Below are 27447 nucleotides of genomic sequence, written 5' to 3'. Positions count from 1 at the left end.
TTTTATAAAAAAAATTTGATCATTTTTTAATTATTATAAAAATTAATAGTTTTAAATAATTTTAATATTAAAAATCTTTTTTAATAGTTAAATCTTCTTAACTCTCTTTTGTAATTTTTTTTACTTTTATTTTATTTTAGATATATTAAATAATTTTTATTTTCATATAGTATCGATATAAAAGAGCTTAACACAAATAATTAATTATATATTAATATTATTGTTTCGAGGGTTAACTGAAACTGGTTGTTTTTGGGCTTGAACATGTGATCCAGACTCCTTTTGAGGCATCATTCGACTTCTTCTAGTATCGAAGTGCTGCCGTCTGAGTTCCTCGTGAGGAGGTGGGGGTGGTACTTGCAAGGGACTCTGATGCTTAAGTTAACAAGGGTTTTAAACAAGTTTTTAGTAGATTGAGTTCTGAATATACTCGAGGGTGTCAATGTATTTATGTAGAGTAGATAACTACCTTTTAGCGTAGTTCCATCTTTGCTCATGGATAACCGTTTTCTTTTTCTAGGGAAGTTGTTGAGATATCCCTTCTAAATAAATGGGACATATCTTAGGAGTTAGTTATTTATTCAAATAAATAGAGTTGATCCGTCATCGTCGAGCCTGACCTCTTTGAGGTCGGGTAGGTGTGAAGGAAGCATGATCTCTTGCTTTGACCTCTATTCGTTTTGGGCCTGGCAATGTCTTTGGGCTAGGGTATGAATAGTGCCCCTACTTGAGTCCAAGCTTTTCACAAGGTCAGACTCGAGCATTTGTAGATTTACCTGATCTTTAGGACATAGCCACATTACGTCTGGCATGCCGCCTTTTTGGGATAGGTCTGGTACTCAATGTGGTTTTCAAAAATTCAAAATGTTGCGGCTTTTCGCTGTACTGTGCACGCTATTTTTAAGGTTACCTTGTGGTGTAGAATTTCTAACCACAACTTACCGGCAAGTGCATCGGGTCATACCAAGTAATAAACTCAGGTGAGTGAGTGTCGATCCCACGAGAATTGATGGACAAAGCACGCAATGATTGATTAGTTATTCTAGTTAGACAAGTTGAAATGAAAATTTTGAGTGTCGAATAGCTTAAAAGACAGTAAATTAAGAAAAACAAACAGTGAATGGTCGAGAAAATGATATGAGAATAAAAGTTAAAGCTTTGGAGATGTTTAAATGTCTGCATTAATATTCAATGTCAACTACCTTGATCATACAATGATTAAGTTTATGGCAAACCTAAGTGCTTGAATTCCTATTCCTAGGCAATTCAATCTCCTCTAATCCAACCAACTGTCAATTCCTTGATCAATCGATTGTATTAGAAAGTTATATTCAATTTCTAATTTATAAGGCACACAAATCCTAAGAACCCAAAAATGATGCAATTATATATCACGTACCATATTAAGTCCAAATAATTAAGGAGTTGTGAAAAAGTGGTTTCAAGCTGTATTTCTAATGATATAACTTTTCCAAGACTCAAGAGAATTCAAATTAGATTAGAGTTATTTTCCAATAATCACTAATTCGTAGGATGAAGAACGAAACCAATTCTTAAACATAAATCAATGTATTAATCAAGAGTATAGCAACAAATAATTATTAATCCATCAAAGTAAACAGAGCTCCTAACCTTAACAATGGAGGTTTAGTTGCTCATAGCGCAAAGAAAACCCTAGGAAAGAAAAACTGTAAATTGCAGAATGAAATTTAAGAGAGGATAAGTCCCCGCGAGGGCGAATCTCTATCTTATTTCTAGTCCTAATTGTAATTGATTTGAAACTTAAATTAAAGCCTAACAAATCTTTTCTAATTAAGATTTGATTTAGAATCAATTATAAGGGCCTTCCGTTGATTCCTGCTTGCACGTGTGGTCCCCATTGTGATTCATGCTCTCGGCACTAAACGTTGTGACTGGGTGTTTAGCGCCACTCACACAAAATGGTTTTCACGAAATCCAATGGCCTTGGCGCTAAATGGTGGTGACTGGGCGTTTAGCACCCAACGTCCAGAAACTCTTGCATAATTTACGAGGCTTTCCGCGCTAAACGCCAAGTCGTGGCACTTAGCACCACCTGTCCAGAGAGGAATTGGCCTTGTTTGAGCTTGCTTAGTTGTGTGTACGCACAGCAGATGCGTATGCGTGACTTTCCTTGTTGTGCCAATGATACGTACACATGCATGACGCGTACGCATGACTCTTTCTTTGCTTCTTCATGGGTTTTTCACCAATTCTTCATCCGAATGCTACCTGTAATCAACAAACAACTACAAAAACTCAAAGTAGCATCCAATAGGACATAATCCACTAAAATCCTCTAATAAATCAATAGAATACCATGTAAATCATATAGAAAAGACATAATGATGCTCACACATCACAACACCAAACTTAAAGTGTTATTTGTCCTTAAACACTGAAAACCAAATGGGTTCGGTTAAGAGTTGAAGCTCCATTGAAGCCCATGCTTGTCCTATGATTGGGGTTTAGCACATTGTGACCATGAATGCTTTGCTACTTCTCATTGTTCCTTAAAAACTTGGGAATGTCAACACCTTAAAGAAATTGGAACCCTGATGATGTTATGAAATATCACTCTCATTAAGTCCTGATTGATCCTTGAATTCCTTTCTTTGAACCTAGCGAGAACTTTTCTGTTGATGATTCTAAATGCTCCATCTCAAGGCAACTCTTGATAGTGAGCGTTGGATCGGTAATCCCGGACCAGTTAGTCCAAGTTACCGGGTGATAAGGCACCCCGCGGATCTAGTTACTCATGCCTCTTCTTGACACGGTTGCACCACAAGTCTCTCCGGTGGATGCCTCATAGCTTCCTCCAAATTAAACTTGATAATCTTATCACCCACCTCAAAAGAATATGTACCAATGAAGGCATCCAACTTGAACTTTGAGGTCTTCAAAAAGGGCCTACCAAGTAATATAGATGAAGGTTTCCCATTATCAATTGGAGACATCTCAAGAATATAAAAGTCCACAGAAAAAACCAAATTCTTGATCCTCACAAGTACATCCTCTGTTATTCTGGCCACAGTAATCACACTTTTATCGGCCAAAAGAAACTTTGTAGCTGACCTTTTCAATGAGACCAAATTCAACCTTACAAACACCAAAAGAGGCATGATGCTAACGCATGCACCTAAGTCACACATGCAATCATAAAAAGTAACTCCACCAATCCAACAAGAAACCAAGCATGGTCCCGGATCACTACATTCCTCTGGAATAGAGTTCATCAATGAAGATATAAAGCTACCCAAAGACAAAGTTTTAAGCTCACCAATTCTATCCTTATGTGTGCATAGATCTTTTAAGAACTTGGCATATTTGGAAATTTGTTGAATAACATTAAGGAGTGGAATTGTTACCTCAACTTTCTTGAAAATTTGCAACATATTGAGGTCAAATTCTAGAGTCTTTTTAGCTTTCTTAACCATAGAAGAAAATGGAATGGGGATGGACTCATCCATTACGACCTTCCTCATAGGCTCCTTGAAGTTCAGCTCTTCTTCTTCTTGCCTTGTTTCTTCCTCATCATCCACCTCTTGTGCCACAACAACTACCTCTTCATCATGAATATTCTAGATAGCATCTCAATTATGGAGGTCATTATGGTTTCTTGTCTTTCTACCATAGACCGGATTCTCTCTTTTTTTAGAGGAATGGATGGAGGAAATCCTTAATAGATGGTTTGTTGGAAGAAGAAAAAAGTTGGTTGGTTAGAGCTTGTTGTCTTTCATGGGGTGGTTGGTATCTTTGGTTGTTGGGTTAATTTTGTTGTTGATGTTGGAATGGTTGATTGTGGAGAGTTTTATTGCCTTGGTAAGAGTGGTTGTTAATGATGGTTGAGGAGAGGATTGGTAACTTTGTTAGTGTTGAGAAGGAGGGTTGGGTGGCCCTTGGTTCCACCTTTAGTTGTAGTTATTCCCATGAGAGTTATCCTGCCACCCTTGATTATAATTGTTACCATGAGAGTATGAGCCTTAATTTTGAGGGTGGTAGGAAGAATAGTTGTTATAGGGGTTAGCTACTGTAAGAGTATAATCTCCTTGAACTTGAGGGCATTAATCGGTATAGTGTGAAGTGAAATAATACACACCACACACCCTAGGAGGTCCCTCAATTTGTAAGACGTGGGGTAGAGCTTAAATAGCTTGAATGGATGAATATGATTTTTGCCCTTGATGAATTTTTTTAGAAGAATAGCTATCTCCCCAAGTACCTTGGTCAAAGCCGAATCGGAAGAAAATACTTCCCCTGCACTTTTTGGCGAATTGTTTCTTACTCTAGCATGTTGAGTAGCTTCAACAACATCATTAATCAATCTCCATGCTTCATCCGCCGTCTTATATTTCACAAGAGAGCAACCACTAGATGCATCAGGGAACCTTTTGCGTGCACAAAGGCCTCCATAAAAGTAACTAATAAGCAAAGGATCATCCATCCTATGATGGGGCAAGACTCTAGCAATCTCTTGAAGTGAGTCCAATACTCATGGAGTGATTCTTGATCCTTTTGCATAATGCCAGAAATTTCCTTCTAGATGTAATCAGTCCTTTTTGGAGGAAAGAATTTATCTAATAAATCTTTTCTTAATGAATCCCAAACAGTTACCACATCATCAGGTTGAGAATAAAATCATTCTTTTGCTTGCCCCTCAAGAAAGAAGGGAAAAGCAAAAACCATAACCACCACTTCATCAGCCCAATGTCTCCTAGAAGTAGAGCATACCACTTGGAAATCCCTCAAGTGTCTAATAGGATCTTGACCCGGCAACCCATGGTACTTAGGCAACAAATTAATCAGACTATTCTTCAATTCAAAGTTTGCATCCAAGTTAGGGTACCATGCTTAAAGTGGTTTAAAGATAAGATTAGGTGCTCCTTTCTCATGCAAGGTAATCTTGCGAGGCTCAGCCATATGATTATCACCTGCAATACTCAGAGGTATGTTAGCAGTCCCAACAGAAGAGTAAGATGTCCCTTCATTGAATAAAGAGTCTAAGTCACTATCGGATTGAACTAATATTTTAGAAGGTCCGTCAAAAGAGGTCGATGCACTAGTTGTGTAATCCACTCGACGTCTAGCTTGCCGAATGAGAAATAAAGTCCTTTCAATTTTAGGATCAAATTCGGCACTAGGATCCGGTTGTGATCGAGTCAACATGGAAACCATAAGCTCATGCATTAAAAAGACTTAAAATAAAAGCAAACTAAAGCAGGTAAACTATATACACTATTTATATATTCACATAACCAATAATAAGACACACATTGAAATCATTCCTCGTCAATAGTGCCAAAAACTTGATGGCAGCTGATCGTCGGTCTAGAATTTCTCACAGAAAATACGATCAGTCAAAGTATAGTTCCAAACCAACAATTAGCTCTAGATCAAAGTTTAATTTGGTTGTTACAAGTTCAACCCAATAAAAATAACCGAGAGTATTACTCCCGAGTTGTCCTCACAGGAATGGGCAAATGTGTGTATCAAAGTTGGCCAAGGCATCCAGGGTTGAAAGGCCAAAACAAGAATTTAAACTAACAAACTTAACATACAAAAAACTTAAATGACAAGAAATTAAATCAAGGCAACTAAAACAATATATAAGTAAATGATAATCTAACAAGACAATATATGAATCTAATTCTATTCTAAAACTATTTAAACTACTCAAGATAACTAAGGCAAGAATTGAGTAAATGAGATTTGGATTTTCAAATATAAGTTGCAAAAGAACTCTTGGCTAAGGTATAGGGATCAAGATCACTATCCTTGTCTAATAACTATATAATGACAATTGTGAGAAATTAATCCCATTAAGTGTACTTCTATAATTGAAGTAAGTCAAATAGTTATAGGCAATATCATCCCATAAGTTCTAGTTTACCTACCAATTAGCTTAGTAGAAAACTAGCATCAATGGAATTGAATTGACTAATATAGACTTTCAAATCATCAATTCAATTAGACCCAATGACTCAAACTCACTTAATCCCTTTAACCTAGGCCAAGAGTATAGAAAACTACTCCATAACTAGAGAAAATATGTTGTCAAACACTTAGTGTGTAATAGTTAAAGGCATGACTAAATTGCAAAATTAAATAGAAATTAAAGCTAGCCAGTAATAATTATCAACAATGGAAACTCAAATAAAGCTTATGAAACATAAAGGCATCAATGTATTAATGGAAATTCAAGGTTAACAAAATCCACAAATATTCAAACTAGGAATGTAAGTAACAATAAAGAAATATTAACAAGTAACTATGAAATTGCAAGAATAACAACTACTAATTTAAGGAGAAAATTGGAATTAAACAAGACCCAAGTCAAATTGCACTAACAAAAATATGAAGAACATATGAAAACCTAGAGAGAAGATAGAGTTTTCCTCTCTAGAAAACAAGAACCAAAAACTAGCTAATTACTATCCAATTGTCTATGTTGTGTCATGGTTTGCTTCTTGTTTGACCCCTATCCATTCTCCTCTCAATTGGCTTCAGATTGGGCTTGAAAATGGGTCCGAAACCCGAAAAAATTATGAGTCACGTGTTCTCTTTAATGAGGCACATTTTGATTGACTCGCTTACGCGGATGCTCGCGTATGCGTCTACACACTCGCATACGTGGGACCATCAGAACTCCAAGCTCCTAAATTTTTGTGATTCCTCACTTTAGCATGCTATCTTCTTCACTTTTTTCATGCCATTCTCACCCTATGTAGTTTGGAACACTTGAGCACACATGTCAAGGTACCAAATAGAATGAAATAGTAAAATAAATCAATCAATTTAAGCTTCAGATAGCATGTTTTTATCATTCAAGCACAAATAAGAGGAGATCATAAAAACATGCAAAATTCAGCGAATAAATGTGAGATAAGTTGATAAAACCACTCAATTTAACACAAAATAAAGCACAAAATTGTGGTTTATGACATGCCAAGCCTTTGTCTTCTCCTTGTAGAGCTTGGAATTTTTATATGCTGTGCTTTGGAATTCATAAAACTCATTGAGTTAGAGGAGCCTCTTCTCTCTAGTAGCCTTGGCATCAAAGTATAGGAGCTTTGTAGCCCAGTAGACTCTATGCTCCAACTCCACAGGTAAGTAATAGGCCTATCCATAGACCAGCTGGTAAGGAGACATGCCGATAGGGGTCTTGAAGGTTATTCGATAAGCCCAGAGAGCATCATCAATCTTCCTAGCCCAGTCCTTTCTTGAAGCACTGACGGTCTTCTCTAGAATCTTCCTGGCTCTCTATTAGAGACCTCCATCTGTCCACTTGTCTGAGGGTAATATGGGATAGATACTTTATGTTGGACTCCATATTTCTGAAGAAGAAAGTCCAGCTATTTATTGCAGAAGTGACTTTCCCCATCACTGATCAAGGTTCTTGGAACATCAAACCTGTTGAAAATATACCGTTGCAAGAAGCTCATCATAACTGGCATTTTTGGTGGGCAATGCTATATCCTTCACCTACTTGGACATATAATCCATAGCTACTAAAATATAGTTATTTGAGTATAATGAAGGAAAAGGTCCCATGAAATCGATCCTCTACACGTCAAACAACTCAATCTCCAGCATAGCCTGCTGTGACATTTCATTGTGCTTAGATATTTTCCAGATCTCTGACATTGGTTACAATTCCTTACAGATTCTCTGGTATCATTGAATAGGGTAGACCAATAAAAACTGCACTGGAGGACTTTTGCTACAGTCCTCTCTCCACCAAAATGACCACCATACTCGAAACCATGACAGTGCCAAAACACATCCTTTGTTTCTTCATTTGGAATGCACCTATGGATGATTCCATCTGAGCACCTCTTAAATAAATAAGGCTCCTCCCACAAGAAATACTTGGCATCATGAAGCAACTTCTTAACTTGTTGCTTAGTGAAGTCCATGGAAATGATCCTGCTAGCCTTATAATTTGTAATGTCCGCAAACCACGTGGCTCCAAGTATAGCAAAGAGATGCTCATAAAAAAAAGTCTTCATTCACTGGGATATGATTAAATGTGGCTTCTTCAGGCTCAATTCTGAAGAGGTGGTCAGCTACTTGATTCTCTGTACCTCTCCTGTCTGTAATCTCAACATCGAACTCCTGAAGAAGGAGCACCCATCTAATTAACCTGGGCTTAGCATCATGTTTGGTCAGAAGATACCACAAAGCAGCATGATCAGTGTAAACAATAACTTTTGAACTAATAAGATAGGACCTAAAATTGTCAAAATCATATACCACAACTGATAATTCTTTTTCCGTGGTTATGTAATTCTTTTGTGCATTATTTAAGGCGCAACTTGCAAAATATATAACATTAACAAGCCTTTCTTGCCTTTGCCCCAGAACAACTCCATTGGCATAGTCACTGGCATCACACATCAACTCGAATGGCAAATCCTAGTTAGGAGGAGTTATGATGGGTGCAGGATAAGCTTTGCTTTCAGAGTTTCAAAAGCACGCAGACAGTCATTATCAAAACAAAAAGGTACATCTGCAACTAAAACGTTGCTCAAAGGTCTAGCTATTTTTGAAAAATCTTTTATGAACTTCCTATAAAAACTTGTATGGCCTAAAAAACTCCGTATTGCCTTCACATTAGCCGGTGGTGGTAATTTCTCAATTACCTCCACATTGACTCTATCTATCTCTATTTCTTTGCTTGAAATCTGATGCTAAAAAAAAATACCTGTAGTCATCATAAAATGATATTTTTTCCAATTTAAAACAAGGTTTGTCTCTTGGCACTGTTTCAAGACTAAGGATAGATGGTGTAAGTAAGAATCAAAAGAATTACCAAACATTGAAAAGTCATCCATAAATACCTCAATAAACTTTTCAACCATGTTAGAAAATATGGAAAGCATGCACCTTTGAAAATTTGCTGGGGCATTACACAGACCAAACAACATCTTCTAGTAAGCAAATACACCAAAAGATCACTAATGTTTTGGATCTTCTTCCTTCTGCACTTTTTAGAACCCTAGTTTTCTCTATAAGTTGTGAGCAAGTAAACCACTTGGTTAAGGTTAGGAGATCTGTTTATTTCTATGGATTAAGACTATTGATTTTCTATTTTAATTTATGTTTGATTCAATTCTAAGGATTGTTTTTGTTCTTAATCTTATGAACTGGGTGGAACGAGAGTATGATCCTTTTCTACATGAGTTCTTGTGATTCTCGAGAGAGTTATCTCGCTTGAATTACAGCTTGAAAACAAATTCCTCTTAAATCGCTAATTGCATGAACTAAATTAGATATGTGACATATAATACACTACAAGAAAAAGGTGTATTTGTAACAAAAAATATTGTTACAAAACGTCGAAATTTTGAAACAAAATTTTTTTGTAACAAAAAAAGGGTCAATTGCAGTAAGTCCCGTTACAAAAAGTTTTTGTAACGAAAAATGGAACTGTTACAATTCAATACCATATTTTGTAACAATTTTTCCTGATACAAAAAATCAGAAGCTGTTACAAAAGTGGTAACAAATTTTGATCTTGAAGGTATTTTTCGTGACAGGCAATTTTTTTCCTATCAAAAAATTTTGTTACAAAATGTAACATGATTTTGTAACATTTTTTTCTTTAGTTACGAAAGCAAATTAATTATTTTGTAACAACTTTTTTTATTACAAATTACAAGCATAATTTACTAAATTATTTTTTAAATTAACTAATATATTAACGCTTTTAATAAGCAAGTTTACATGTATATAATATGCAAAAACATACATAAGTCAAACAAGATCCTTTTAGCTAAAATTGTCTTGAAACAAAATAACATTAGCTAGTGAGTACATTGATTAGTTCAACTAAAACATAAAAGTTCTAACATAAAAGTTCAATCAAAACATAAAAGTTCTAACATAGATTAGTGTATCTATGCATCAAAACATTCTTAAGCCCTCAAGGTAGCATATGGTCACCATTTCAGCACTCCTGTAAATAAGAAAAACTGAAACAAAAAAGTTAGAAACAAGATATAACACTAATTATAATTTTTCCACTAAGTTTTATCCAAAATGTTTAGAAAAATTTCGGCAGAACCTCCCATAAAACTTGGATATTTCCACCGTCTACGGTTCCAACAAACACAACCAATTCACAACTTGCACCCTTTCAAACAACACAATGCAGTTTAATTGAGCAACCAAATAGGACAACAACCAAATAGTGAATAACAAAACCCGAAGCTTCCAGCTTCCAACAACCAAAACAGTGAAGCACTTAGCCGGATAATCAATCAATTGAGCTTAGCAACAGTTGAAAACCAAAAGCAATTAAATACCAACTCAATCAATTAATTGAATCAAAGATGAATATTGAAAACAACTTAAAATAAATTCCGACAGCATTTCAGCAGTAAATTTGCCTATTTCACAATTTCAATCAATCAATTCAAATTCCATATGAATTCTTTGACAGTTAAAAACACAAAAAATCATAATGAATTCATAGGAAGGAAGTAAATAAGCCAATTCCAGCAAGAAAATATGAGGAAACAATTAAAACCAATCCAACCAGCAAGAAGCAGAGCAGCACTCAGCAGAACAGCAATCAATGGCCCATCATACAACACCCAAAATAGTAAAATGAACAAAGGTAATGGATTTAGGCAGCATTCTATTCATTGAAGTCAATAACCATTACACTTGCAAGTAGCAGGGGCATAGCAGTTTATCCATTAATTCAACAGAAAATCAATCAAGTCAAACTAAACAATTTCAGCAACAGATTTATCAATAAAACCAATCTCAGTTCAGCAACCATCATCTATTTCAACACAAGCAACAATAACTCAGCAGCATTTCCTTTCTCATTGAATTTAGCAATCATTCAATAAGCAAGCAATGAGGGGGAAAAATCAACAGCAACCAACAGCAAGTATAGAGCAGCAATAACAACTTAATGTGAGAAATTATTCAACAACAAATGCACACACAAATAGAAGGATTACTTAAATGACTAATCATGCTTATCCACATAAGTCTGCAGTGAAAACACTTACCGTCTCACTTAAGAGGCTTGTAACAACAGCTTTTTTATTAACTTCTTTCTCATTCTCCCTTTCAGGCTCACTGTCAGTACTGGTAGGAGGTGGAAGTGATGAAGCACCAAACATGGCTTCGTCATGAGCAGCTTGGATTTGTTCCTCCCTTCTTGCCTTGATAAGAAAATGGATTCGATCTATGTTTAGTCTTTCATACATAGATGATGCATGTATGTTAACAAGGAACAAAACTGACTATTCATGAATATAAAAAGAAGAATATACCTCTATTTTAGAATACTGGAAACTCTGGCCAATTTGCTTGACCAAGGAAGCATCATCTTCAGCCACTGCAGATAGGTGGGCAAATACAATCAGTTCAATTAAGTTTTAGGCTTCAAGCCAAACCCCAAACCATTACTCATTATCATTTATAAGAAAAAATATTATTGGCATTCAATAATTAAAAGAATCACCATGACTAAGCAATGAACAATTAAAATCAGTAAGTATTGGTGGTATTAACAAGCACACAACAACAGTACTCAACATTGGATCAATTAAAAATGAAGTTTACATTATCAGGAAAACATAGGAAGACTAAAAAAATTGTCCATTTTAAAACAGATTGTATTTGTAATGAAGAAAGGGCAAATTTATTTAGAAAATAAAATTGGCAAACAAGTCCAACCTTCAATTTCCTCATCTTCAAGAGGCGCATCCTTGTCAAACTCAAATCGCTTCTAGCCCTTGCCTTTTTCTGAGTCTTGAGCAGCTGCATTAAAAAATATCCCACGAAATCAAGTTAGTACAACATGTATAAACCAGCACACTTGCACACTGTGCGGTTTTTTGAATCAAATCCTTTCCCATGATATGTTGATGTTTTGCAGTTCCCAGATTTCATCTCATCATTCTTCTCATGATTTTCATTGCCATCTATAGGGAGTCCACATGGCCCATCAACAAGGAATGTTGCGGGAAACGCACAATCCTATCCAACTCACCAAATGGAGGCAAGTTTTACTTTGTAGCTGTAACTAATATTGTTCAATTTTCATTACCATGGAGCTATCCATTTATGATTTTTAGTACTTGTTCAGATTTCTATGCAGCCATTATATTAGCATCTATTGTAATAAGAATGATTTTTAGTACTTGTTCTTGTTCAGTACTTAAATTTATACACACATTACTTAAGACGAAATGCATATCCAGCATATGCCAGCAAGACCCTATTCTGGAATCTTAACCAAATCTCCTTGTATCTTTCTGTTAGTACCTTTCAGATTTTGTGAATACTAATAGCAAGTTCTATATATAGCTATTGTACCAATCATTTGTTTTCTGAAGAAAGCAACAATACGATCCGTTTTTCCTATTCTCTTCTACTTCTTCTGTTTCAAATTTTAATTTACTTATTTCATTAAATACCATAAGAAACACCACTTAACAAAGAGATAGATATAATCCAATATAGGCTAGAGATATGTGATTACTAAACAACGAAACTAAGTTATATTGGATAATCATTACCCTCTTGGCCTAACTAACCTTCAAAATGGAAATCAAAGAAATTCCTAACTTATAACATGTGTAGAAACTTGTTTGAAATATTATTAACTTATTTTAATCTCAATCTTTAAAGTAGGATAACAGGGTCGTGCCTCAATGTTTACATTGTTTTCAAAATTAGAACCATAACAACTAATTCCAATAAATAAATAAGAATTTACAAATAAACCTAAAAAAATCCTAAGGAATCAGAACAAAGAATTTGTAAGTTTCAACAAGTAAACACAATTTACAAACATGATTAAATAAATTAAAACCTAAAGCTTGAAAATTTTAAAAATCATAATAAACAAGAAATCAGAACAAAAAATGAACAAGTGATTTGCAAGTTTCAGCAAGTAAACACAATTTACAATCAGAATTAAATAAATAAAAACCTAAAGCTTGAAAATTTTAAAAATCATAATAAAAGGAAATCAAAATCAGAGGGGAGAACGCCCTTACCGGCAGTGGATCCCGGTGAGGCAATGCTATTTTCTGGCGACAGGGGCTCAGTGACGCAACTCCTAACAGCGGCGACGACGGTGACTCCACGAACGGCGACTGGGCGCAGCAGCACGAACAGCGCCTCCTCCTTCTTCCTCGGTCTTCCTCCCTCCACGCCTTTGTCTCTCCTGCGCGTCCTCAACGTCGTCGGTGAAGGGAGATGCGACGGCGGTGGAAGCTGTAAACGACCCACTCGAGATGAAGACGACTAAGACGGTGGCTTCCCTCGACGACAGTAGAACATGAACTGACGGCGGCGATGGAGGCACATCGACACTCCTTCATGGAGCAGCTCTTCCTCTCGCTCAACGTCTCCCCCTTCCTGACGGCGACACGATGGTGCAGCGGCAGTGCCCGCCGGCGCCGTCCTCCCTTTTCCCCTCTCTTTCTCTTGCTCTCTGATTCCAGCTTTCCCCTTTCTTTTCCTTTCTTTCCCTCTCCGTTCTTCCCTTTCTCTTGCTGTGTGTGTGCTTTTGTGTTGTTAGTGTGCATTTGGGGACTTGGTGGTGTGGCGGCTGGGAGGGTTTAGAGTTAGGGTGAGTGAGGATGAGTGAGTAAGTGTGGGTTGAGTTGGGGTAAAATTAGGATTAGGATTTTTAATTTGATAATTAGGGTTTGCTTTTAAAAAAAAATGTAAAATTAGATATTTTTAGATAAATTGGGATTTAGTAATTTTAATTAAATTAGACTATACAGTATTAACTATTAAGTATTTATGAAAATTATATAAGTTTTAATTAATTTTAAATTCAAAAATTTCATTATTTTGATTTAATTACTTTTTGATAAATAATAATTTGAAAATAAAATCATGAATTAATTATAATAAATCATAAATAATTTATTATTTATTTTTTAACAACCAAAAATTTTAAAGGTTTAATAATGAGTGTTGGGTTATGGTGGATTTAAAATTTTATTAAAAAGAAGGATAAAACTAGAATTTTATATTTTGTTTTTAAAAAAGTTTTTTAAAAATTTATTTAAATGTAAAAATACGTTAAATTTTAGAGTGGTAATGAAACAAAAAAATATTTGTTATCAATTTATTTTAAGTAAGAGGAGGGTGACCCAGTGAGCGATTTTGTCTTACCTTGAGTGTGAGAAGTAGAGTCGTGCAGACAGTAAAAATGGACGAGAACAACGAACAGTAGAATGAAGAGTGAAAGTGAGGGTTAGAATTAAGGTCTTTATTTTTTATATTTGTTTTTATTTTTTAATTTTAACTATTTTTATTTATGTTTAGCAATTAATTTTTTTAATTTAAAAAATTAATTTTTAGTCAATATTTAAGAGTTGATTATTAGTAAAAATGATATATTAGTTTTATAAAAAAATATTAAATAATATATACCATTTTTAAAAATTAATCATTTAATCTTTAATTTTTTTATAAAAAATAATTAATTAATACAAATAATATTTTAAAAAATTAAATTTTTAAATCAAAATAAAATTATCTTAAATATTTTAATATTTTAAAATAATTTTTTTAGTTATAAAAATTCTTGCATTTTGTGACAAACAAATAACTTGTTACAAACAGTATTGAATTTTGTGACAAATTAATTTTTTGTTACAAAAGAATTAAAGTTTTTGAAACAAATGGATATTTTGTTACAAAATATTTTGAACATTTGCAACAACTTCATCTTTTGACACAAAATATTATAAAAATTTGCAACAAAACATCGATTTGTTACAAAAGCCAATATAATTTGTAACAAGAAAATCAAATCGTTACAAAATAACAAAACGTTTTGTAACAAATTATATTGTTGTTACAAAACATTATTATTATGTAACAATCACTAATTTTTGTTACAAAAAAAAATAATTTTTGTACAATTTTAAATTTGTTACAAAATTTTTGTTACGAATGTTCCATTTTCTTGTAGTGTAATCCTGTTAGTCTTGGGTAATTAGGATTTTCGTGGCACTAAACTAGTTTTCTGAACTTCACCCTCTAATTGGAATTAAGTGACCACGAGAGTGGCAGTTTATAAAGGTTAGAGGAGGCTAAATTACTAAGAGATTAGGGTTTAGACATTTATGGTTTGCCATAGAATGAATCACTCATTGTTAAAATAGTTGGTAAGACCTTTTAATCTGGAAAGATAAACATCTCCAAAACCTTAACTGTTTTTTCATTATGTTTTCACAGCAAACTATTTTTTTGCTTTCTTTATTTCCTTGTCACATGTCTATGTGCTTTTTACCATCAACAAACCCCTTTTCTGATTTGCCTGACTAAGTCCAACCAGACAACCATTGCTTGCTCAGTCCGACAATTCTCGTGGGATTGACCCTCACTCACCTGAGGTATTACTTGGATGACCCGATGTACTTGCCAGTTAAGCTGTACGAGTTCACAATTCGTGCACCAGTGATTCCTCCGTCTTAGATTGTATGTCTTAGAGAAAGGATCATTATGAGGTGATGTTGAAGAATTGCCCATGAAATTAACCTGCTCAGTAGATTGTTGCTCAAAGCCAAAGCTTCCAAATTGAGACACTCCACCACTCATGTCATAAGAAGGATCTTGGGTAGTAATAGATAAAACTTTCATACCTCCCAAATGTTGAGTGATGGCATTAATTTACTTAGACATAGCTTTGTTCTGAGCCGAAATAGCATCTAAGGCATCCAATTCCATGACATCTTTCTTCACAGTTACTTCTGAAGAATACAAGTACTGATTGTTGGCAACTATCTCTATCAAATCCAAGGCCCCATCAGTGGTCTTCATATGCAAAAAACCTCCTGCAGAGTTATCCAGAGAAAGTCTCGAAGCCGGAATGATACCATCATAGAAAATCTGTAATTGTTCCCAGTCCACAAACATGTCTGGAGGGCACTTTCTCACCATAGCCTTGTGGTGCACGAAATTGCAATCACACTTTTGCAATCCACACAACTAACCAGCAAGTGCACTGGGTCGTCCAAGTAATACCTTACGTGAGTAAGGGTCGAATCCCACGGAGATTGTTGGTTTGAAGCAATCTATGGCTATCTTGTTATTCTTAGTCAGGATACCAATTATGATTATCAGTTGACTTGCAAATGAACAAGAGGACATGTATTAAATAATACATAGTTGGAATAAAAATAGTAAATGATGTTGAAAAATTTGAATTACTTATTATGCAATAATGGAGAATATGTTGGAGTTTTGGAGATGCTTTGTCTTTTGAATTTCTGTAACATAATGCTTCCTCACTTTCAAAAGTGCAAAATTCCTTCCATGGCAAGCTGTGTGTAGGGTGTCACCGTTGTCAATGGCTACTTCCCATCCTCTCAGTGAAAATGGTCCAAATGCTCTGTCATAGCACGACTAATCATCTGTTGGTTCTCGATCATGTCGGAATAAGATCCATTGATCCTTTTGCGTTCGTCACTACACCCAACAATCGCGAGTTTGAACCTCGTCACAGCCATTCAATCCTTGAATCCTACTCGGAATACCACAGACAAGGTTTAGAATTTTCAGATTCTCATGAATGCCGCCATCAATTCTAGCTTATACCACGAAGATTCTGATTAAGAGATCTAAGAGATACTCATTCAATCTGATGTAGAACAGAGGTGGTTGTCAGGCACACGTTCGTGGATTGAGGAAGGTGATGAGTGTCACGGATTATCACCTTCTTCATAGTGAAGCGCGAATGAACATTTTAGATAGGAATAAGCATGTTTGAATGGAAAACAGAAATAATTGCATTAATTCATCGAGACGTTGCAGAGCTCCTCACCCCCAACAATGGAGTTTAGAGACTCATGCCGTCAAAGAGTATAAAATTCAGATCTAAAAATATCATGAGATACAAAATAAGTCTCTAGAAGTTGTTTAAATACTAAACTAGTAACCTAGGTTTACATAAAGTGAGTAAACTAAGATGGATTGTGCAGAAATCCACTTCTGGGGCCCACTTGGTGTGTGCTGGGGCTGAGACTTAAGCTTCTCACATGCCTGGGCTATTTCTGGAGTTGAACGCTAGGTTGTAACCTGTTTCTGGCGTTGAACTCCAACTTGTAACCTGTTTCTGGTGCTAAACGCCAGACTGCAACATGGAACTGGCGTTGAACGCTAGTTTACGTCGTCTACCTTCACGCAAAGTATGAACTATTATATATTGCTGGAAAGCCCTGGATGTCTACTTTCCAACAGTATCAGCAGTCCTTTTTCAGCCTAAATTAGATTTTTGCTCAGCTCCTTCAATTTCAGCCAGAAAATACCTGAAATCACAGAAAAACACACAAACTCATAGTAAAGTCCAGAAATATGATTTTTGCCTAAAAACTAATAAAAATCTTTTAAAAACTAACTAAAACATACTAAAATCTACATGAAATTACCCCCAAAAAGCAGATAAAATATCTGCTCATCACAATGCCAAACTTAAACTGTTGCTTCTCCTCAAGCAACTAGATAAATAAAATAGGATAAAAAGAAATCAAGAAGCAATAATATCTCAGAGTTTTAAGTGAAGCTCAGATTCTAATTAGATGAGCGGGACTTGTAGCTTTTTGCTTCCAAACAGTTTTGGCATCTCACTTTATCCTTTGAAATTTAGAATGATTGGCATCCATATGATCTCAGAATTCAGATAGTATTATTGATTCTCCTAGTTTAGTATGTTGATTCTTGAACACAGCTACTTCATGAGTCTTGGCCGTGGCCCTAAGCACTTTGTTTTCCAGTATTACCTCCGGATACATAAATGCCACAGACACATAACTGGGTGAACCTTTTCAGAATGTGACTTAGCTTTGCTAAAGTCCCCAATTAGAGGTGTCCAGAGTTCTTAAGCACACTCTTTTGCCTTGGATCACGACTTTAACCACTCAGTCTCAAGCTTTTCACTTGGACCTGCATACCACAAGCACATGGTTAGAGACATCTTGATTTAGCCGCTTAGGCCTGGATTTATTTCCTTGGACCCTCCTATCCATTGATGCTTAAAGCCTTGGATCCTTTTTACCCTTGCCTTTTGGTTTTAAGGGCTATTGGCTTTTTCTGCTTCTTTATCCAATGATTCCTTGTAATTTTTTTTCACTGCTTTTTCTTGCTTCAAGAATCAATTTCATGATTTTTCAGATTAGCAATAATATTTCTCTTGTTCATCATTCTTTCAGGAGCCAACAATTTTAACATTCATGAAATTCAAGATAAAAAATATGCACTGTTCAAGCATTCATTCAGAAGACAAAAAGTATTGCCACCACATATAATTAATTAGAATTTTTCTTATTAAGAACTCGAAAAATATAAATTGCCTCTTTATTCTAAAAATATACTATTTTATTCATGTTTGATGATGATGAAAAAAATAAATTATAACTTAATTGAAAATAAAATCAAAATAGATATACTAATTTACCACTACTTATATATAACTTCTAAGGTAAATTCCTATAATAACAACTATCACAGAGTTAAAGCAAAAATTAAAACTCAACAACCTTTATTTTGGGAAGTGGATGTTCCTCTAGTCTGTGGGGTGCTTGGTCTTTCAAGAGATAATTTTTTACGCTTCAGTTCCTTTAAGTCATGCCCTTGCTCTTCTTGTTCCCTAAGCAATTTGCAAAACATGCTATTTTGATTATTCTGTTCTTCCTTTATTTAGTCCAAAGCTTCTTGCAACTTGGTAACAGATGCTTCAAGATGCTCCCAGTATTCAAATTGAGGGATTTCTGGGAGGAATTCCTGTGCTCTCCTTTTGATGGGGTCATCCTGAACTTGTTGTTTTTCCATTGATATTTTGGTGATTGGCCACTCAACTGAGATATATTCAGTTATTCCCATCTTTACTCCAGCATCTTTACATAGCATAGAGATTAGGCTTGGATAAGCCAATTTGGCGTCTTTGGATTTCTTGTTTGCTATTATGTAAAGTTCACACGAAATTAACTGATGAACTTCTACTTCTTTTTCCAACATAATGCAGTGAATCATCATTGCTCTTTTAACAGTGACTTCAGAACGGTTGCTAGTGGGCAATATAGAACGCCCAATGAAGTCCAGCCAGCCTTTGGCTACTGGTTTGAGATCTTCTCTCTTGAGTTGATTTGGGACGCCCGTGGTGCTGGTGGTCCACCTGGCTCCAGGGATGCATATATCCTCTAGAATCTTGTCCAGGCCCTTGTTTGTTCTCATCATTCTCCTATTAAAGTAGTCTGGGTCATCTTTCAGCTGAGGCAGCTTATAGATCTCCCTGATTTTGTCAGGGTGGATGTGAACAATTTTTCTTCTGACCAAGGTCCGATAGTCATAGAGGGCAGTTCCAGATATTCTTTGCCTGTCTGTTTGCCACAGATTAGTGTAGAACTCCTGAACCATATTCCTTCCCACTTTTGTTTCAGGATTAGCTAGGATTTTCCAGTTCCTGTTTCGAATTTGCTCTTGGATCTTCGGATATTCATCTTCTTTCAGATCGAATTTGACTTCCGGGATCACTGATCTTAGACCCATTATTTTGTAGTAATGGTCTGAATGTTCTTTGGTTAAGAACTTTCCTTGATTCCAAAGTGGTTTTGGAATACTCTCTCTCTTGCCTCTTGGAGTGGGTTGTTTTCCTTTAGGAGCCATGATCTTAGTGGGTATGGTTTAGTGATCACGGATAAACACACCAAACTTAGAGGTTTGCTTGTCCTCAAGCAAAAGAAAAGAAAGGAGATGGATAGAAGGAGAGCTAGTGTCGAATGGTGGATGAGAGGAGGGAGGCCGAATGTGGATTTAAAGGGACGGGGATGGGTTTTCAAAAATATTGAAGAAAGATAAAATAGAAGATATGATTTATAAAAGATAAATATGATAAGAAAAAGATATAATTTAAAATTAAAAAGTTGTGAATGATATTTGAAAAAGATAAATCTGAATTTTTATTTTGAAAAAGATTTTAAAAGATAATTGAGTTTTGAAAAATTTGAAAAAGAGTTGGATTGGATTGGAAAAAGATTTGTGTTTATGGATTAAGACACATTTGATATTTTTGAAAAACGGTTTTTTGAAATTAGGATTAAAATTTTTGGAATTACAAGATGAGAATTTGTAACATGTTTATGCAAGAAATCATGAATTGAAATGTAGAAAATTAAAAAATTGTGAAGTAAAAACGAATTTACCTCCTCCCCACCATCCTGGCGTTAAACGCCCACACGCTGCATGTTTTGGGCATTTAACGCCCATGTGCAGCTTCTCTTGGGCGTTCAACGCCCATCTGTTGCTTCTTTCTGGCATTGAACGCCAGGAACTCCTTTGTCACTGGGCGTTTTTCTGAACACCCAGGACGCTGTAAATCTGGCGTTGAACGCCCAGAAGGTGCTTCTTTCTGGCGTTCAACGCCCAGAAGGTGCTCCTTTCTGGTGTTCAACGCTCAGAAGGTGCTTCTTTCTGGTGTTCAACGCCCAGAAGATGCTTCTTTCTGGCGTTGAACGCCCAAAACAGCTCTTACTGGTATTTTCGCATCAGTGAGCTTCTTTTTGCTGTTTTTATCTTTTGAATCCTTCTATAACTCTGTGAACTCAAGCAATTGCTATTTTACCTTAAAGATAATTGACATATACCTATAAAAATCAATTATTTAACAAATAAACTTTGTAAATGGCTGGGTTGTCTCCCAGCAAGCGCTTCTTTATTGTCTTTAGCTGGACTATTACTGAGCTTTAATCAAGTCTCAGTTTTGAGCATTCTTGCTCAAAATTGCTTTCAAGATAATGTTTGACTCTCTGTCCATTAACAATGAACTTTTTGTTAGAATCATTATCCTGAAGCTCTACGTATCCATATCCATATGGTGACACACTGGTAATCACATATGGACCTTGGTGCACGAAATTGCAATCACACTTTTGCAATCCCGCACAACTAACCAGCAAGTGCACTGGGTCGTCCAAGTAATACCTTACGTGAGTAAAGGTCGATCCCACGGAGATTGTCGGCTTGAAGCAAGCTATGGTTATCTTGTAACTCTTAGTCAGGATATCAATAATTATCAGGGTTGATTGTAAAAAGTAAAAGAACATGAACTCAATACTTGTTTTGCAGTAATGGAGAACAGGTTGAGGTTTTGGAGATGCTCTATCTTCTGAATCTCTGCTTTCCTACTGTCTTCTTCTTCAAGCACGCAAGACTCTTTCCATGGCAAGCTGTATGTAGGGTTTCACCGTTCTCAATGGCTACCTCCCATCCTCTCAGTGAAAATATTCAACGCGCTCTGTCACAGCACGGCTAATCATCTGTCGGTTCTCAATCGGGTTGGAATAGAATCCAGTGATTCTTTTGCATCTGTCACTAACGCCCAGCCCTCAGGAGTTTGAAGCTCGTCACAGTCATTCAATCCTTGAATCCTACTCAGAATACCACAGACAAGGTTTAGACCTTCCAGATTCTCTTGAATGCCGCCATCAATTCTAACTTATACCACGAAGATTCTGATTAAGGAATCCAAGAGATATCTACTCAATCTAAGGTAGAACGCAGGTGGTTGTTAGGCACACGTTCATAGGTGAGAATGATGATGAGTGTCACGGATCATCACATTCATCAGGTTTAGGAACAAGTGATATCTTAGAATAGAAGCAAGCATGATTAAATGAAAAACAGTAGTAATTACATTAATCCATCAAGACACAGCAGAGCTCCTCACCCCTAACCATGGGGTTTAGAAACTCATGCTATAGAAGATACAATGAGAAACGTGTAAAGTGTCATGAGGTGAAGATACCATGTAAAAAGATCCTATTAATAGTGAACTAGTAACCTAGGGTATACAGAAATGAGTAAATGACGTAAAAATTCACTTCCGGGGTCCACTTGGTGTGTGCTTGGGCTGAGCATTGAAGCTTTCATGTGTAGAGACTTTTTCTGGAGTTAAACGCCAGCTTTTATGCCAGTTTGGGCGTTTAACTCCAATTTTTGTGCCAGTTCCGGCGTTAAACGCCGGGAATTCTGAAGCTGATTTGCAACGCCGGTTTGGGCCATCAAATCTCGGGCAAAGTATGGACTATTATACATTGCTGGAAAGCTCAGGATGTCTGCTTTCCAACGCAATTAAGAGCGTGCCAATTGGGTTTTTGTAGCTCCAGAAAATCCACTTCGAGTGCAGGGAGGTCAGAATCCAACAGCATCTGCAGTCCTTTTCAGCCTCTGAATCAGATTTTTGCTCAGGTCCCTCAATTTCAGCCAGAAAATACCTGAAATCACAGAAAAACACACAAACTCATAGTAAAGTCCAGAAAAGTGAATTTTAAATAAAAACTAATAAAAACATACTAAAAACTAACTAAAATGTACTAAAAACATACTAAAAATAGTGCCAAAAAGCGTATAAATTATCCACTCATCACAACACCAAACTTAAATTGTTGGTTGTCCCCAAGCAACTGAAAATCAAATAGGATAAAAAGAAGAGAACATACTATAGACTCCAAAATATCAATGAAACTTAGCTCCAATTAGATGAGCGGGACTAGTAGCTTTTTGCTTCTGAACAGTTTTGGCATCTCACTTTATCCTTTGAAGTTTAGAATGATTGGCATCTATAGGAACTCAGAATTCAGATAGTGTTATTGATTCTCCTAGTTAAGTATGATGATTCTTGAACATAGATGCTTTATGAGTCTTGACTGTGGCCCAAAGCACTCTGTCTTCCAGTATTACCACCGGATACATACATGCAACAGACACATAACTGGGTGAACCTTTTTAGATTGTGACTCAGCTTTGCTAGAGTCCCCAATTAGAGGTGTCCAGGGTTCTTAAGCACACTCTTTTTGCCTTGGATCACTTTTTATTTCTACCCTTGCCTTTTGGTTTAAAGGGCTATTGGCTTTTTCTTCTTCTCTTATTTTTTTTATTTTTTTATTTTTTTTGCTTTTTCTTGCTTCAAGAATCAATTTGATGATTTTTTTAGATCCTCAATAACATTTCTCCTTTTCCATCATTCTTTCAAGAGCCAACAAATTTAACATTCTTTAAACAACCAATTCAAAAGACATATGCACTGTTCAAGCATTCATTCAGAAAACAAAAAGTATTGTCACCATATCAACTAATTCAACTAGTTTCAGAGATAAATTCAAAATCCTGTACTTCTTGTTCTTTTGTAATAAAAACATTTTTCATTTAAGAAAGGTGATGAATTCATAGGACATTCATAGCTTTAAGGCATAGACACTAAGGTATGAATGATCATGTAATAAGACACAAACATAGATAAACATAAGCATAAAAATTCGAAAAATAGAAAATAAAGAACAAGGAGATTAAAGAACGGGTCCACCTTAGTGATGGCGGCTTGTTCTTCCTCTTGAAGATCTTATGAAGTGCTTGAGATCCTCAATGTCTCTTCCTTGCCTTTGTTGCTCCTAGGGAGGTGTTGATTTGCTCCCAATAGTTTTGTGGAGGAAAGTGCATCCCTTGAGATGAATCTCTCCATCTCCCATAGCTCGGAGGTGGAAGCTTTTGCCTTCCCTTTCCTCTTTCTAGAGGTTTCTACGGCCTTAGGTGCCATAAATGGTTATGGAGAAACAAAAAGCAACACTTTTACCACACCAAACTTAGAAGGTTTGCTCGTCCTCGAGCAAAAGAAGAAAGAAGAGAGAGAGTGGTGGGATAGGTGAGGATCCTGTGGGGTCCACAGATCCTGAGGTGTCAAGGATAATTCATCCCTGCACAAAGTGGTGAGCAAAAATGCTCCTTCTGCCAATCCTGGTGTTAAACGCCGGGCTGGTGCCCATTTCTGGCGTTTAACGCCAGCTTGGTGCCCATTCCTGGCGTTTAACGCCAGTCTGGTGCCTCTTTCTGGCGTTAAACGCCCAGAATAGTGCCAGACTGGGCGTTAAACGCCCATTTGCTGCCCTTACTGGCATTTAAACGCCAGCAAGGTTTCCTCCAGGGTGTGCTATTTTTCTTTCTGTTTTTCATTCTGTTTCTGCTTTTTCAATTGATTTTGTGACTTTCCATGATCATCAACCTATAGAAAACATAAAATAACAAAGGAAAATAATAAATATAACATTGGGTTGCCTCCCAACAAGCGCTTCTTTAATGTCAGTAGCTTGACAGTAGGCTCTCATGGAGCCTCACAGATACTCAGAGCCATGTTGGAACCTCCCAACACCAAACTTAGGGTTTGAATGTGGGGGTTCAACACCAAACTTAGAAGTTGGTTGCGGCCTCCCAACACCAAACTTAGAGTTTGACTGTGGGGGCTCTGTTTGACTCTGTTTTGAGAGAAGCTTTTCATGCTTCCTTTCCATGGTTACAGAAGGGGAACCTTGAGTCTTATAGTTTGCACTGTCTGTAATCCACGGAGCTTCCTGAATAGCAAATAATTGCTCATCCGGAAAGGTTTCAAAGATCTCAGTAGGAGGGAGAGATGCTCCTGCTACTGGTTCTATCCGGGACAGGTGATCAGCTACTTGATTCTCTGTCCCTTTTCTGTCTCTTATTTCTATATCAAACTCTTGCAGAAGCAACACCCATCTTATGAGCCTGGGTTTTGAATCCTGCTTTGTGAGTAGATATTTAAGAGCAGCATGGTCAGTGTACACAATCACTTTTGATCCTACTAAATAAGATCTGAACTTGTCAATGGCATAAACCACTGCAAGTAACTCCTTTTCTGTGGTTGTGTAGTTCTTCTGTGCATCATTTAGAATACGGCTGCCATAATAAATGACGTGCAGAAGCTTACCATGCATTTGTCCCAATACTGCACCAATGGCATGGTCACTGGCATCAACATTAGTTCAAATGGTAATGCCCAGTCTGGTGCAGAGATGACTGGTGCTGTGACCAGCTTAGCTTTTAGAGTCTCAAACGCCTGCAGACACTCATTATCAAAAATAAATGGAGTGTCAGCAGCTAGCAGATTACTCAGAGGTTTGGCAATTTTTGAAAAATCCTTTATAAACCTTCTGTAGAATCCTGCATGCCCCAGAAAGCTTCTGATTGCCTTAACATTGGTAGGTGGTGGTAATTTTTCAATTACTTCAACTTTAGCTTGATCCACCTCTATTCCTTTGTTTGAAATTTTATGCCCAAGGACAATCCCTTCAGTCACCATAAAGTGACATTTTTCCCAGTTTAAAACTAGGTTGGTCTCTTGGCATCTTTTCAGAACAAGTGCTAGATGGTTAAGGCAAGAGCTGAATGAGTCTCCAAATACTAAAAAGTCATCCATGAAGACTTCCAGAAATTTCTCTACCATATCTGAGAAGATAGAGAGCATCCACCTCTGAAAGGTTGCAGGTGCATTGTACAGACCAAAAGGCATCCTTCTGTAGGCAAATACTCCAGAAGGACATGTAAATGCTATTTTCTCTTGGTCCTGAGGATCTACCACAATTTGGTTGTAACCTGAGTAGCCGTCCAAAAAGCAGTAGTATTTATGACCTGCTAGTCTCTCTAGCATCTAGTCTATGAATGGTAAAGGAAAATGATCCTTTCTGGTGACTGTATTGAGCCTTCTGTAGTCAATACACATGCGCCACCCTATAACTGTTCTTGTAGGAACTAGTTCATTCTTTTCATTATGAACCACTGTCATGCCTCCCTTCTTAGGCACAATGTGGACAGGGCTCACCCAGGGGCTATCAGAAATAGGATAAATAATCCCAGCCTCTAGTAACTTAGTGACCTCTTTCTGCACCACCTCCTTCATGGCCGGATTTAGCCGCCTTTGTGGTTGAACCACTGGCTTAGCATCATCCTCCAATAGGATCTTGTGCATGCATCTTGCTGGGCTAATGCCCTTAAGATCGCTTATGGACCACCCAAGAGCTGTCTTGTGTGTCCTTAGCACTTGAATTAGTGCTTCCTCTTCCTGTGGATTTAGAGCAGAGCTTATGATCACTGGAAAAGTGTCACCTTCTCCCAGAAATGCATATTTCAGGGATGGTGGTAGTGGCTTGAGCTCGGGTTTAGGAGGCTTATCTTCTTCCTGAGGAATTTTCAGAATTTCTTTTATTTCCTTTAGTTCCTCCAGATCAGGCTGAACATCTTTAAAGATGTCATTTAGCTCTGATTCAAGACTTTCAGTCATATTGACCTCCTCCACCAAAGAGTCAATGATATCAGTGCTCATGCAGTCATTTGATGTGTCTGGATGCTGCATAGCTTTGACAACATTCAACTTGAACTCATCCTCATTGACTCTCAGGGTTAATTCCCCTTTTTGGACGTCAATAAGGGTCCGTCCAGTTGCTAGGAAAGGTCTTCCTAGAATGAGAGTTGCACTCTTGTGCTCCTCTATTTCCAGCACTACAAAGTCAGTGGGAAAGGCAAATGGCCCAACCTTGACAATCATGTCCTCAATTATGCCTGATGGGTATTTAATGGAGCCATCAGCAAGTTGGAGAGATATCCTGGTTGGTTTAACTTCTTTAGTCAAGCCAAGCTTTCTGATAGTGGATGCAGGTATTAGGTTGATACTTGCCCCAAGATCACATAGAGCTTTCTTGGTACAAGTACCCTCTAATGTGCATGGTATCATAAAGCTTCCAGGATCTTTAAGCTTCTCTGGTAAGCTCTTCAATATGACTGCACTGCATTCTTCAGTGAGAAAAACTTTTTCAGTTTCTCTCCAATCCTTCTTATGACTTATGATCTCTTTCATGAACTTAGCATAAGAAGGTATTTGCTCAAGTGCCTCTGCAAACGGAATCTTTATTTCAAGAGTCCTTAGATAGTTTGCAAAGCGGGCAAATTGCTTATCCTGTTCCGCTTGGCGGAGTTTTTGAGGATAAGGCATCTTGGCTTTATATTCTTCAACCTTAGTTGCTGCAGGTTTATTTCCTACAGAAGTGGTTGGAGAAGCCTGCTTAAGGGGGTTGTTATCAGCACTTGCAAGTGTCTGACCCCTTTGTGGCGTTTGAACGCCAGGATTGGGTGCTTTTTGGGCGTTTAACGCCAGATTGCAACCCTTTTCTGGCGTTTGAACGCCAGAAGTGGCTACCCATTGGGCGTTTAACGCCACTTTCTTACCCTTTTCTGGCGTTTGAACGCCAAAATCATTCCTCTCTGGGCTCTTACTGTCCTCAGAGGGATTTTGGGTAGTTGGTTGGTCATCCTCTGTCAGTTGTTCCTTTCTTAGCTTTCTGCTGCGTTGAGTTGATACATTCAATGTCTTCCCACTCCTTAATTTAACAGCTTGGCATTCTTCTGTTATCTGTTTAGATAGTTGCTGTCTTGTCTGATTCAATTGTGCTTTCATATTCTTGTTAGCATTTTTAGTGTCTTGGAGCATCTCTTTAAATTCTGCTAATTGTTTTGTCATAAGGAGTAATTGCTGATTAAGCTCAACAATCTGTTCTTGAGGGTTAGGATCAGTAGTTACTGCCATAGCTTCTTCTT

At 36.8% G+C, this 27447-nt stretch overlaps 1 long non-coding RNA gene across 1 annotated transcript; it reads right to left on the bottom strand.

Annotated features, from left to right (window-relative positions):
- Nucleotides 1-11041: 11041 nt before the first annotated feature.
- On the bottom strand, nucleotides 11042-11794 carry LOC112712956 (uncharacterized). Its single transcript, XR_011865120.1, has 3 exons — nucleotides 11719-11794; nucleotides 11313-11377; nucleotides 11042-11201 (listed from the first exon to the last, which is right to left on the bottom strand). It is a non-coding gene; the product is annotated as an uncharacterized lncRNA (long non-coding RNA).
- Nucleotides 11795-27447: the final 15653 nt, after the last annotated feature.

This window comes from Arachis hypogaea, chromosome 9 (assembly GCF_003086295.3).
Source record: "Arachis hypogaea cultivar Tifrunner chromosome 9, arahy.Tifrunner.gnm2.J5K5, whole genome shotgun sequence".
Taxonomy (NCBI): domain Eukaryota; kingdom Viridiplantae; phylum Streptophyta; class Magnoliopsida; order Fabales; family Fabaceae; genus Arachis; species Arachis hypogaea.
Note: the sequence above shows the minus strand (reverse complement) of the source record. Positions and strands in the feature narration are given on the sequence as shown.